Here is a 15,659-nt window from a genome sequence, read left to right on the forward strand (position 1 = left end):
GGGAAAGTTGAATCCCGGTCCAATATAAATTTTCAGCTTTTCCCATTGATGTAAATAATGCCCACTAGCAACTACATGCAATTCCTTTGTGTCTTGATTGATAATGGCTGCTGGAACAAAATGTCCGGGAGAACAGACACCACATATATAACTATGTAAAATGTCCGGAAGAACAGACACCACATATATAACTATGTAAATGATTATTTAAGAGACATGGACATAATATACGAATAAATAAGATACAAATATCTTCTATCGAAACATATGTTCCACAAGATTTAGTACCGCTTTCTTATAAATTAACCTGCAGTGGCGAATGGAATTATGTGCCTTTAATGTGAAGCGTCTTCGAAGTTTTGCATTAAAAGGACAACCGCCAGTCTTCAAGCTTTACCACACTGTTTCGAAGTGAAGGTTTATCTAAAATCCGTACAGAAACCAAACTTCAGTTACAAGAGTCGAAGGATGAGAAAGGCGGAATTTAACAGAAAAGGCAATGAAAGACGTTTGTAGCCTAGCCCTCAACTCATTCAATCTATACTCTGAGGACCAGTGAAATAAACTAAAGAAAAATTTGGAAAATGAGTTGAAGTCCATGGGGATGAAAATAAAAACATTGTAATTATTTTAGAGGCGGCAAAGGACTTGGAACATCAGGTCAATGGGTATTGTCTTGAAGAGAGCTTATATGACGAAGATCAATAAAAGTAAAACAAGGGGAATGGAATATGGTCGAATTAAATCGGGAGATAGTGGAAGAATTGGATTACGGAACGGGACACTAAAAGTAATATTTGAAATTTTCTATTTGAGCTGCAAATTAACTAACGATGGCAGAAACGAAAAGGATATAAGCGTAGACTGCCAGTAGTAACAGAAGCTTCTTTGACCAAGGAAAAAAAGTTAGTACTGAATATAAATGTGTTAGGATGTCTTTTCTGAAAGCATTTGTCCGAAGTGTGGCATTATACACGGTCCAGACACATTAATGTGACCACCTGTCGACAGCGTGAATAACCACCTATTGCAGCGTGCACATTCAGGAGAGTCAGAGAGGCTCTTGAAGGTACCGACAGGTATGTGGAGCCGTTCTCACTTCAGTGACCTAGCCAGCTGCGCTAGGTTTCGCGGTTCAGGATCCATGGCACAAACAGCACGATCGAGGTGTCTCACAGATTCTCGATTGGGTTTTAATCCGAGGGGTTTGGTGGTAAAGGGAGTATGGTAATCTCGTCTTGGTGCTCTTCGAACCACGCACGTACGCTGCGAGCTGTATGACAGGTTGCATTGTCCTTTTCGTAGAAGTTATCGTCTCTCTCTCTCTCTCTCTCTGTCTCTCTCTCTCTCTCTCTCTCCCCTCCCGAACAGGCCGTGAAGGCCCAACGGTACTGACCGGCCGCCGTGTCATCCTCAGCTTATAGGCGTCACTGGATGTGGATACGGAGGGGCATGTGGTTAGCACACCGCTCTCCCGGCCGTATGTCAGTTTCCGAGACCGGAGTCGCTACTTCTCAATAAAGTAGCCCCTCAGTTTCCCTCACAAAGGCTGAGTGCACCCCGCTTGCCAACAGCGCTCGGCAGACCGGATGATCACCCATCCAAGTGCTAGCCCAGCCCAACAGTGCTTAACTTCAGTGATCTGACGGGAACCGGTGCTACCACTGCAGCAAGGCCGTTGGCTAGAAGTTATCGTGCCGAGGAAAAAATAAATTGCATGTATGGGTAAACACGTTCCCAAGGATAGATGCGTATTTGTGTTGATCCGTTGTGTCTTTCAGAATGACGAAACCACCCGGGGAATGTCATGAAAACATTCCCCAGACCGTAACGCTCCCCCCTCTGGCCTTGACCCTACCGGTGATCGTTGCAGAGCCGTAAACGCCAACAGTCAACTGTCCAATAAAGTATAAAACGTGATTCATCTGAGAAGACCACCTATAGCCACTTAGTGCAGATCCATTTGCGGTACTGGCGTGCAAATCCAGCCTTCATCGCCTATGAACAGCAGTCAGCATGGGTGCACGAACCAGGCGCCTACTGTGGAGACCCGTAAGCAGCAACGTTCACCGAACGGTGGTTGTGGAGACACTGACGCTAGCCACGTGGTTCATCTGGCCTGTCAGCTGCTCACCAACTGCACGCCTATTCGCCTGTACACCACGCCCAGTTGCCTTGCATCGCGTTTGGAGGGAACCATTTTGCCACACACACTATATTTTAACCGCGGCGGCACGTGAACAGTTTATAGAATTTGCCGTTTCTGAAATGCTTCCACCCTTGGCCCGAAAGTCAATGATCATGCCGTTTTGGAAGTCACATAATTTTCTCCGTTTTCCCATTATGACAACGACTCCACTATTTTCCGCGTACCCCGACACGCTTTATATACTCTGCACTGCTGTTGCTGCCACCTGCCGTCTGTGAGTGGTTACTGTACGTCGTGTCGAACGTGGGTGGTGGTCACATTGATGTGGCTGGACCGTGTAGTTAGTACAACAGTACAGACAAGAAGAGAAGAACACAAGCTTTTGAAATTTGGTGTTACAGAAGAATGCTTAACATATTTACAAAACGAAGAGGTAGGTTAATACGATACATCCCGAGGAACCAAGGAGTAATTAATTTGATAAAAAATGTAGACGAAGACCAAGGCTTGAATACAGTATGTAGGGTGGGGTGATTGTGCAGAGATGAAGAGATTTGCGCTACGTAGATTATCATGGAGAGCTACATCAAACTAACATTCGGGCTGAAGACTACAAGAATAACTCTCAAAATGATATCATGTAGCTTTGCATGCTCCAAGACATTTATCTTGTCTTGGTTAGTAATACAGAACGAATTTCTTTGCTAGGGTATTGAAAGAAATAATTTGTTTTTGGAAGGAGTTACCATGAAGAAATATCTGTGACTGGTATTAAAAATCTTCCTCATCGTTTCTAAAACATTTAATTTCACTAGGTAGCATACAAAAGAGTTTCATAGCCGTACATTCCAATCCTTGACTTTCGATGTTTGATGGACTCACGCTCTGCCAAGGGTCTCAAGGAATATGGGACTGTACGAACATATACACTCCTGGAAATTGAAATAAGAACACCGTGAATTCATTGTCCCAGGAAGGGGAAACTTTATTGACACATTCCTGGGGTCAGATACATCACATGATCACACTGACATACCCACAGGCACATAGACACAGGCAACAGAGCATGCACAATGTCGGCACTAGTACAGTGTATATCCACCTTTCGCAGCAATGCAGGCTGCTATTCTCCCATGGAGACGATCGTAGGGATGCTGGATGTAGTCCTGTGGAACGGCTTGCCATGCCATTTCCACCTGGCGCCTCAGTTGGACCAGCGTTCGTGCTGGACGTGCAGACCGCGTGAGACGACGCTTCATCCAGTCCCAAACATGCTCAATGGGGGACAGATCCGGAGATCTTGCTGGTCAGGGTAGTTGACTTACACCTTCTAGAGCACGTTGGGTGGCACGGGATACATGCGGACGTGCATTGTCCTGTTGGAACAGCAAGTTCCCTTTCCGGTCTAGGAATGGTAGAACGATGGGTTCGATGACGGTTTGGATGTACCGTGCACTATTCAGTGTCCCCTCGACAATCACCAGTGGTGTACGGCCAGTTTGGAGATCGCTCCCCACACCATGATGCCGGGTGTTGGCCCTGTGTGCCTCGGTCGTATGCAGTCCTGATTGTGGCGCTCACCTGCACGGCGCCAAACACGCATACGACCATCATTGGCACCAAGGCAGAAGCGACTCTCATCGCTGAAGACGACACGTCTCCATTCGTCCCTCCATTGACGCCTGTCGCGACACCACTGGAGGCGGGCTGCACGATGTTGGGGCGTGAGCGGAAGACGGCCTAACGGTGTGCGGGACCGTAGCCCAGCTTCATGGAGACGGTTGCGAATGGTCCTCGCCGATACCCCAGGAGCAACAGTGTCCCTAATTTGCTGGGAAGTGGCGGTGCGGTCCCCTACGGCACTGCGTAGGATCCTACGGTCTTGGCGTGCATCCGTGCGTCGCTGCGGTCCGGTCCCAGGTCGACGGGCACGTGCACCTTCCGCCGACCACTGGCGACAACATCGATGTACTGTGGAGACCTCACGCCCCACGTGTTGAGCAATTCGGCGGTACGTCCACCCGGCCTCCCGCATCCCCACTATACGCCCTCGCTCAAAGTCCGTCAACTGCACATACGGTTCACGTCCACGCTGTCGCGGCATGCTACCAGTGTTAAAGACTGCGATGGAGCTCCGTATGCCACGGCAAACTGGCTGACACTGACGGCGGCGGTGCACAAATGCTGCGCAGCTAGCGCCATTCGACGGCCAACACCGCGGTTCCTGGTGTGTCCGCTGTGCCGTGCGTGTGATCATTGCTTGTACAGCCCTCTCGCAGTGTCCGGAGCAAGTATGGTGGGTCTGACACACCGGTGTCAATGTGTTCTTTTTTCCATTTCCAGGAGTGTATATGATTCTGCAAGTATGGAGTTGATAGAATGGATTTTGCTGTGTGGATGGATCACGGATCTCTAGAAGTAGTTGCGTTCAAAAATGTTTCAAATGGCTCTGAGCACTATGGGACTTAACATCTGATGTCATCAGTCCCCTAGAACTTAGAACTACTGAAACCTAACTAACCTAAGGACATCCATGCCCGAGGCAGGATTCGAACCTGTGACCTTAGCGGTCTCGCGGTTCCAGACTGAAGCGCCTAGAACCGCTTGGCCACTCCGGCCGGCTAGTAGTTGCGTCTCTAAGAGCATCTCATGATGACTGACTGGATACTTTGGTGCGATTCTTGTGGTAGATGAAATACGAGTAGGAATATAAAACCTGTCCCGATGTTGCAAGCGATCATTGGCTACACATTCTGACTTGTGAACAATTACTCTATATTAAATCATTGATGTACTAACAAGTATTATAATACTAATGTGTCAGATTTTGAGCTCTTGAGGTACTGACAGGTGTCTTGAAAAGGAATGAAAACTCTCGATTGTGGTATCTGCAAAGTGAGTATTGTTGTTATTCTCACCGTCAAGCAGACTAGCTGATGTGACTGTGACACAGTGAAAGAAGACTCAGTAGTATCAACTGCCAATTGGTGATTCTCAACAAATAAACTGTAGATAAGTGATATACTCGTGAAGCTAGTCTGTCTGCCAGCATCTAAAACTCAGCATGAATGTATACTTACACCTGTGGACACTATTACCTGCAGAGTTTGAATGCACTTGTTTCGTTCAATAAATATTAAGAGGTTCTTGAGAATCGGATGTCACAAGTGTGATGTCTCCTGAATAGTCAAGACGCTTCAGGATAATTCTGTTTCTATCGCCATAACATACACGTAAAATTTTCTTGCTTTGTTCAGAAGCAACTGCAGTTACAGCTGTGCCGTGAAGCAAATTGTTGGATTCCCTTTCCAGATGTCCTCGAAGAAACATACGTTTGTTGACAGTTGACAAATTCTGGTCTGCATCGACTGAGGATCCGAACTGTTGCCAGAAACGATTTCAATGCACCGTGTCAGCGGAAAACTCGATCGGTGGTAGTCGAACTCTGTAACTGTATGACTGAGTGGAAATCCCAGAAGGCGTGCAGTCGGTCATGGCGCCTGAAAGCCTTCCTCTCAGTACTGTGTTCTGCCTTCTACATCGTACGCTTCACATAGTTCGTATGATCTTCACACAGTAAGACATCGACTTTGTATTCTGCATCATCAGGTAAGCCTTGGATAGCGTCTTCCAAAATCCTTAAACTAGCAACAGTGTAATGCAATCGACTGCCAACGTAGTCTACTTCTTTCTTGTGTGCGAATGTAATTAACGAAGCACGTAGCTTTGGAAAACTGTGCTCCTCAGTCAGCCAAGAAAGACAGTCGATTGGTTCAGTTTCTTTCATTGCTTTCAAAAAAATAGCCCGTCGCTATGCAAAAGCGGAAAAAAGTGTATAGGGGTTTTCAACGAAGTCAAAAAAAAGAATGTTTCTGTACAGCACTCTGCAGCGCACCTGTCAAAAAAAAAAAAAATTTAATGAATGTGTGAAGTCCGCAGCTCGTGGTCGTGCGGTAGCCTTCTCGTTTCCCACGCCCGGGTTCCCGGGTTCGATTCCCGGCGGGGTCAGGGATTTTCTCTGCCTCGTGATGACTGGGTGTTGTGTGCTGTCCTTAGGTTAGTTAGGTTTAAGTAGTTCTAAGTTCTAGGGGACTGATGACCTAAGATGTTAAGTCCCATAGTGCTCAGAGCCATTTTTGAATGTGTGAAGCAGAGAATGTATTCTTCGTATTTATTTATCTTCTTAATTGGTGTTTCTAAGACGCCGTATTTCACACTCTTGTTGCTGGTATTGTCATAGCTTTGCTCAAGACAATGCTTGAAATCAAGTCCACAACTCGTGGTCTAATGGATGCCGGCACGGTACCTCACCGTGTTCGGTCGGAGGGTTAGTTGCCCTCTGCAATAAAAAACTAAGAGAATGGATCAATGATGAGCATGAACAAGCGTCATGGGACGCCCGCCCCGAAAAAATGCAGCGAACAATAACGAACAAAATGAGGGTAGAAAAAAAAGTGGTTAGCATTGCTACCTCTGGGTCATGTGGTCCTTGGTTCGATTCCCGGCCGTGTTGGGGATTTTTCTCGGCCCGGGGAGTGTTTATGTTGTCCTCACCTTTCCATCATCATTCGGGATAAATGGCGAGACGGGACAGAGTAACGATCGGGAATTTGTGTGGGCGCTGATAACCGCGTCGTTGAGCGCCCCGCAAACCAAATATCATCATCCTTGATATCAATGTCATTCTCACTTTAAAAATATAGCAAGCTATGGACGAGTTGCTCGGCAGTATGGCCTTCCGTGTCCAACCTTACAAAACTTTCCACTGGTCCTGACCGCAGGACAGAGCACATTATCAGAGTCAGCTGGTCCACATGCGATATATTTAAAGCCAAATCCAGTGAAACACAATAATATTTCCAATTCTTAATTTCACAAATAATATGATCCCGTATGCTTCATGCAATTCAATGGGTAAATGTTTTTGACAAATGTGTCTTGAGTTTCTTTCCTTTATTTGCATGAATATACCTAAATGATTTCCATTGTGAGGTGATCCAACAATTTCATCACTACCCCGAAACGCAAGACCTCGTTCTGCTAAAAAGTTATGACTGTAATAATTCGTTCTAAATGTCTGTTAATACGTTTGTTCGGTCTCAGTTTGACTCACAAGTTGAGAATCGACACGTGCAGCCTTGTCTTTGCGCACTAACAACGAAATTATCGCTTGTGGAATGAGATTTTCACTCTACAGCGGAGTGTGCGCTGATATGAAACTCCCTGGCAGATTAAAACTGTGTGCCGGACCGAGACTCTAACTTGGGACCTTTGCCTTTCGCGGGCAAGTGCTCTACCAACTGAGCTACCCAAGCACGACTCACGCTCCGTCCTCACAGCTTTACTTCTGCCAGTACCTCGTTTCCTACCTTCCAAACTTTACAGAAGCTCTCCTGCGAACCTTGCAGAACTAGCACTCCTGAAAGAAAGGATATTGCGGAGAGCACTTGCCCGCGAAAGGCAAAGGTCCCGAGTTCGAGTCTCGGTCCGGCACACAGTTTTAATCTGCCAGGAAGTTTCAAATTATCGCTTGTCTACGTGAAGTGCTTTCTTCAGGCGTTTTCAATAAAATATTTGCGTTCTTCCAGTCATCTAATCCATCTTTCTTAAGCCGTGACGAACCATATGAATGCGTATCCCTGCAAACAAAACAGAAAAGGTTCCCTTTAGATTCTGAATAACACAACCAATCTCCCCCGTGAGTTTTATTCGGTAGCTTATGTCTACACGTGAAAAATTACTTTTGACAGAATCGTGGTTTATTTTCTTTGAAGTCAAAAAATTACTGTTAATATCTTACACTTACGTATTTCCATTCGCAATCCAGTAATTTCAAAGTTGCTCAGCCATTCTCTAATATGGTTAGAATATAAATTACTTTCGTGTGGTTTTTGGCGCGAAGAACATGGTAATAACATCATAACATGTGATATACTTTCCACTTCTGTTTGGCTTGAAGAATACGTCTTCACGGACGAGAGGGCTTGGATGACGATGCGGCTGAACTGAGAGGACTTCCTGTCCGTTCGACAGCAGTATCACTTGTAAAACATGTGGCTACATCGGAAAGAGTTGCAAATTATATATTTTATACTGGGCCTACTGCCATCATCTGTACAATAAAATGCAACTTCTATATTTTATGCTTCAGTGTGTTTAGATTCAGCAACACCATTGTGAACATAAAAAAACTGGCAACTTATGAGTTTTTGATACAACAGGTTTTTTTTTCATCTCATTTTTTGCTTTGCGCTTTGCACTTCTAGGTCCGTAGTATCGGTCCGTATCTCTAGGCCGACTGCTCATGTTGACTACTACCTCGATCTGCGTAGAACTAAAAATAAATTACAGAATAAAATGGAATTCTACTATTTAATCCGATGGCGATACACATCGGTATTATAATTTACATCCATTTTGTACAGAGTCCAAGGCCAGTTGGCTGTGTCATGTCTCGTATGGGAAGACCGAAGTGATGAATTCGAGTTTCTGAAACTACCTATGCAGTGGTGTAAGATTGGGTCCTATGTTTCGCAGCCCTCAGTTGTTCACCCTTGTGGGCCCTCGTTTGCAAAAAAAATGGCGAAAAATAATTTCTTGGGATACAGTAGACCCTCTAAAATGCATAGGACCGCCTTAGTCTCTCTGTACACAGACAGTAACGTTATGAAACAGCAGAGGGAAAAGGCCAGGCTGAGTCTAACATGGACACAGCGACACGTTCGCAGACACCTGTACACATTCGTTCTGAACCGACAATGTACTGCGGTGAAGCTACCCGAAAATTACATTCGTTGGATAACGTCCTGACAGAGAAAACAGATATGCCCAATCACTAACAGATACAACTATCAACAAAGCTCTCGACAGGAGAACAAAGCACTTGAAGTTACGAGAACAAGTGTCAATAATTTTCAGAAAAATCAAAAAGAAAATCTTTCAAAAATTAATTTATTTATTTTCTTTTATGTGTGAAAATAAAAGTAACTCACTCTTTGTAATGTACTAGTAGAGCGACGTATATGTTGACATGTCCCCAAAAGCATGTACCGTAAATAAAACAGCATGATAATATCTGTTTATGCATACAGTACACCCACAATCACCATTTTATTTTTTTTAAGTCGTTGAACGAATACAAAACATTAAACTGACGATTGTGGGTGAACCGTATAAGGTAAACGTGTGCTATCATGGTGTTTTATACACATATTCTTGAGATCTACATTTTAGCACTGCGTCATCCTGATGTAACGTTAGGGTTTAGCTAGCATATTGTAAAATAGTGTACAGGCGGCATAATTTCCTCCGAGTTCATTCATTTACATCGACACAGCTTATTCGTTGTCCTCTCTAAGCTCCAGGGCCTAAGCTACTGAATTATATACCAAACTGTAGATCTCAAAAAAGATCTGCCTAATAGTCCATGACAGCCTATATTTGTCTCGTACGGTTCACGCCTACAACATTTTTCTGCTTGATATTTATGTAACCCCCTCACTTTCCCGGCTGGGTCGGGGAATTTTCTCCGCCCAGGGACTGGGTGTTGTACTGTCATCACCATCCTATCACTCTCATCGACCGCAGGTCGCGTAAGTGGCGTCACATTGAAAGACCGGCACCCGGCGAACGGTCTGCCCGACGGGGGGCAGACGATTAAAAAAAAACTTGTAACGCATGTGTTGCAAAACGTCACGACCTGAAAATTTTACACATGTCCAAAGAACTTTCACGTCAAAAAGTGACCGAAGCTCTAGGATCGTAAACTGCACGTTCTGAGTGCAAATCCAGGGCAAGCTAATTTTTTAATAATCTTAATGGAAATGATGTGGTCTTTCTTTGTATCCGTACAATTTGGTTTCAAAAATACTTATTTTTTAATTCCATCGCTTGTATTTTTGTGGCGACGAACACGCTGAAGTCGTTTCTTCAATTTCCTGAGGGTAGTACATGCACTTTAGAGTCGATCGTTGCACCACGAGGAGGGCATCAAACAGAATAGCCCCTTCAGGGTCCCAGAAGGCCGTTGTCATTATTTTACCTTCTGAGGGTGCGGCTTTGAATTTTTTCTTTGGAGGAGAGGTAGTGTGGCGCCACACCATGGATTGCAGTTTTGTTTCCCGTTCGAAGTGATGAACCCATGTTGCATCACCTGTGACGATGTTCGACATACTGTATTCACGAGTAAATGAATTATAACGATGAGATTTTATGATCAGATCAAACACCGATCATTGATACGTACATTGTTATATACGTTGCACTCAGAACCCATTTTTTTAACCTAGTATGGTGCATAAACAAAACAAATAAGCTTGTCTTATTCTTCAGTGCTTCTTGTTTCCCTATCGGAAAACTTCACAATCAATAGATAAATTACGCTTCAGTCTCTTAATATGTTCTACTGATTTTAAACAGTCGTATTGTGTCTCATTAGTCCATAGTGATCGCCAAAAAACGACACAAAATAATCGAAGGTACCGCGAAACTACAATACATACAGCAATAGTCCACCAACAAGAAAGCAACATTCACTCTAGTATAAAAGTACTGTAAGAAAGGTAAATACACAGTAGAAAGAATGAACAACTGTAATAGACCTTACAAAAATAAATAAGATTTTTGTTAGTTACTTTCTTTTTAGCAATCATAGAACACTATTCCAACTGCTCGGGTTATTACGGTCAGCTCGGAGAATATTAAAGAATTCTCCTGTAAGCTTTGCGGTGTTGTGACATATAATGTATGGAGTGGCCAGTGCTCGCTTTTAGAAAAAGAGTTAAAATTGTTACTACTTATTGTAGATATGGACACCATCCTAGTTTGCGGGCCCCGTAACATATGCTAACTCTTGTTGCGTGGCTAATCTAGCGCTGATAATAGGTGTAAAATAAAGCACAGAGCTATAATACAGAGATGCTAAATGAATCACCTTTAGTTGTCAAGAGAGCAATGTGTGAAGCCTTCGGAGACTACCGTAGCAGAATACTGTCGAAAGATCTTTCACAACACCCAAAGAATTTCTGGTCATATGTAAAAGCTGTTAGTGACACAAAAATTAGTGTCCAGGCACACATGGACGAGACAGGAACTAAAATTGTGGAGAGCATAGTAAATACAGAAATGCTTACCTCCATTTTCAGAGGTTCCTTTACAAAGGAGAACCCAGGCGTATTGCCCATTTCTCGAACCGGTGAAAGAGTGAGTGAAACATATATTAGTGTCAGTGACGTTGAGAACCAACTGAAATCGTTAAAACTGAACAAAACTCCAGGGCCTGACGGAGTCCCTATCAATTCTATACTGAATTTGAACTGAGTTAGCCCTTCCTTTAACTATAATCTACCGTAGATAGATACCTCGAACAAAAAACCGTGCGCAGTAGTTGGAAGTTGCTACAGGTCAGAACCAGCTACAACGTGGGTAACACAAGTGATCCACAAAACTACCGTCCAATATTCTTCGCATACATTTGTAGTAGCATCTGAGAACATACGACATATTCTGAGTTCAAACGCAATGAGGTATGTCGAACAGAATGCTACCTTGCATGGATTCCGAAAACATTGATAATATGAAACGCAACTTGCACTTTTCTCACACAATATACTGAAAGACGTGGATCATGGCAATCAGCTAGATGCTGTATTTATCGATTTCCGAAAAGAATTTGACTCAGAACCACATCTACGCTTAATATCATAAGTACGATCGGATAGGGTACCAAGTCAAATTTGTGACTGAATTGAGGATTTTTTGGTAGGGAGGGCGCATCAAGTTGTCTTGGATGGAGAGTCATATTCAGATTTAGAAAAAAAGAAAAAATAGAGTTTAACGCCCCGTCGACAACGCAGTCAGTAGAGATGAAGCACAAGCTCGTATACGGAGGGAAATCGATTGTGCTCTTGTCAAAAGAAACATCCTGGCATTTGCCTTAAGCGTTTTAGGGGAATCACGGAAAACCTAATTATGGTTAACCGGACGGGTATTTGAACTGTCGTCCGACCCAATACGAGTCCAGTGTGTTAACCATTGCACCACATTCCTAGCTGCAGATGCAGAGGTAACTTAGGATGTACTCCAAGGAATTGTATTGGGACCCTTGCTGTTCATTTTGTATATCAATGAGCGTGTAGACAATATTAATAGTAACCTCAGACACTTCAAACGATGCGGTTATCTATAATGAATTACTATCTGAAAGAAGCTGCGCAAATATTCAGTCAGACCTTGATATGTTTTCAAAGTAGTGCAAAGATTGGTAGCTTGCCTTAAATGGTCTGAAATGTTAAACTGTGGGCTTCGAAAAACAAAAATACGTAGTGTCCTATGACTATAATATCAATGAGCTACAACTGGAATAGGTAAATTCATACAAATACCTGGGTGTAACAGTTTGTAGGTAGCCTATATGAAATGGAACGATCACATAGGTTCAGTCACAGATAAAACAGATGCTAGACTCTGGATTATTGGTGGAATACTAGGAAAATGCAATACGTCGCCAGAGGAGACTGAAAAAAAAAGGTTCAGATGGCTCTAAGCACTATGGGACTTAACATCTGAGGTCATCAGTCCCCTAGACTTTGAACTACTTAAACCTAACTAACCTAAGGACATCACACACATCCATGCCCGAGGCAGGATTCGAACGTGCAACCGTAGCAGCAGCGCGGTTCTAGAATGAAGCACTTAGAACTGCTCGGCCACAGCGTCCGGCGAGGAGACTGCATAGAAAACACTTATGCGACCCATCCTAGAATGTTGCTAATACTAGGGAAATGCTATGCGTCACCAAAGGAGACTGCGCAGAAAACAGTTATACGACCCAGCCTAGAATACTGCTTAAGTGTGTGGAACCCGTACCAAATAGGACTAACAGTGGATATTCAACAAGTACAAAGAAGGGCAGCAGGAATGGTCACAGGTTTGTTTGATGTTGGAAAAACTGAACTGGCAGACGCTTGCAGATGGGCACAACCTATCCCATGAAAACCAAATTGGAAAGCTTTTAGTGCCTACTTTAAGTATTGAATCTAGGCATATATTACAACCCCTTACATATCGCTCCCATAGAGATCACGAAGACACGATTAATTACATAGCTCACAGAGACATTTAAGGAATCATTCTTCCCTCTCTCCATACGTGAACGGAACCGGAAAAACCCTAATAACTGGTACAATGGGACGTACCCTCTGGCACGCTCTTCACAGTGGCTTTCAGAGTATACTGCAGATATAGATGTAGCTGCAGAAAACCATTGTCTCTTCTCTTCACATACATGCGCAGCTCTTACAGATTCGCATATAACGAGACACGCCTTGTACATGTTTGATACTATTATGCCCATTAATGACAAATTGTTGAAACCTTATTCAGACTTTCATATAGTTCTGCTGGATTATTACCTAAAGTATACCAAATATGTCTAATTAATTTCTAAAAATGAGCGTTTACTTTTACCATACGTGTTTCGTATTACTCCCTTAATACTTGACTAGTGGTCTGAAATGACACGTTTTTACAATTTTTGTTCGGTTGTAGATCTGGAAACATTTCATTTCATAAGCTATGGAAAAGTCATTTTTAGATACAGAATTTTCAAATGCAGTAAAAATAAGCTTAAAACAGCTTAACGACTTGTCCTTAGCGTAAGTTAGTTTAAGTTAGATTAAGTAGTGCGTAAACTTAGGGGCCGATGACCTTAACAGTTTGGTCCCATAAGACCTTACCACAAATTTCCTATAAGGGACAATCAGAAAGTTCCCGTTCGAATGCCGCACAGTCCAGAATCGGTATGCTGGTCAGACAAAATGGCCGTGAGTGTTGAGGTAATCATCCCACCGACGCGTCTGAAGAAACCAGATTGGTAAAACACCGTGTCTTCCAGTGTGAACAAGCCTATAACTGCCTGCTGCACATCCTCGTCCGACAGGGATTGTCGACCCTTCAAGGCGTTTTTTAAGGGATCGAAGGTGTGATAACCACATGGAGAGAGATGAGGACTATAGGGCAGGTGCTCGAGTGTCTCCCACTTCTGGGATATGGGAACGTGATGAAGCAGCAGCAACCATTGTCGCAGTTTTCGTTCCGCAACGGTGGTTTTCGACAGACATGCTGCCCCATAGCGTTCTTCTTTTCCCCATGGATGCCTAGCGCTGTTTATTCTTCGGCAGCTGAGAAAAGAATAACAGTATGTTGGTTCTGTTTGGGTGTATTTGGTAATAACGTCACCGTAGCTCACGTTTCCGCATCTACTTCGCACCCGTCGGGACGAATGTCACACTAATCCTTTGCCTTTTATTTTCTTTATTGGATTTCAGTTCCCCCCCACCAGAGGGGGGGGGGGGGGGGGAATGGCGGGCTGGCAGGAGCGTAATATGCTGCTCTACAGCCTACAGAAAAGTTAAGAAACATAATGAGAATAGACACAAACAAGAAAAACAGGCGATAAAATGGTGACATTGTAAAAAAGCTGTAAAATGGCGGTAAGGTGTGGAATTTAAAATATAAAAAACACTGCGGTGACGATGCGGATGAAGAAGTAGACAGGCACAATTAAAAAACACGGCGACAGTCTGGTTTCTGTTCGCATGAGATAAAAAACACAACTAGTGACAGTATGGCAGCTGTTCGCAACACTGACAGGGGACGCACAACACTGAACACTCACTTATAACAGGTGACAGGTGACTTATATACAGGTGACACGGCGGCAGATGGGGGGTGGGGGTTGAGGACCCGGACCTATGATGGCGAAAAGAGGCAAGGAGAGGAAAAGAGAAAGGGGGGAGCCGATGGAGGGAGGGGACATAGAAAACAGGTGGCTGGCCGGAAGCGAGAAGGAGTGGGAAAGGTAGTGGAGGTGAGAGCAGAATGGACTCAGGGGAGAGAAAGGAGGCAGAGAAAGGGTAGGCGGGAAAAAAACAGGATGGAAGAGGGGGGAGAGGGAGGCTGGGGAACGGACAGTGGAAAGGAGGGGGAGGTGAGGATCAGAGTTGATAGGAGGGATAAATGGAGGGAGAGAGGGCATCATCCGGGAGGGAGAGTTAACGGAAGCCACCTTAGGAAAGGAGATGAAGGGTGTAGAGATGGAGGGTAGGGGGGACACAACAGTGAAGGTGTGGCAGAGGGCGGAGGCTGGAGAGGAGAGGAACAACCAGGGGATGAGGGGGATCAAGGCGGTAGGAGGTGTAGAGTATGTGGATATGTTCGAGGAATAGGAGCAGATGGGGGAAGGGAATCAGGCCATAGAGGATCTGCGTGAGGGACAGGAGGCGTATACGGAAGGTGAGGCAGAGTGCATGGTGCTTGAGGATGTGGAGGGACTTATAGAATTTGGGGGGAGGGGGAGGGGGCGGATAGCCAGGCGGGACTGGCATAACAGAGGATGGGACGGATTAAGGATTTGTAGGTGTGGAGGATGGTAGAGGGGTTGAGGGGTTCAACCCCCAGGTCCGGCCAGAGATTCCCTTGCCCATATAACTGTGCATATAAACCCACAATG

The 15,659-nt window shown here is 44.4% G+C and overlaps 1 protein-coding gene and 1 pseudogene across 1 annotated transcript in view; one reads left to right on the forward strand and one right to left on the reverse strand.

The window, feature by feature from the left end:
• Nucleotides 1-15,659, forward strand: part of LOC126469548 (metal cation symporter ZIP14-like) — a 216,535-nt gene that overhangs the window by 90,532 nt on the left and 110,344 nt on the right. The window lies entirely within an intron of this gene.
• LOC126471872 (5S ribosomal RNA) lies at nucleotides 1,566-1,683 on the reverse strand (annotated as a pseudogene).

The sequence above is a fragment of the Schistocerca serialis genome, chromosome 3 (genome assembly GCF_023864345.2).
Source record: "Schistocerca serialis cubense isolate TAMUIC-IGC-003099 chromosome 3, iqSchSeri2.2, whole genome shotgun sequence".
Taxonomy (NCBI): domain Eukaryota; kingdom Metazoa; phylum Arthropoda; class Insecta; order Orthoptera; family Acrididae; genus Schistocerca; species Schistocerca serialis.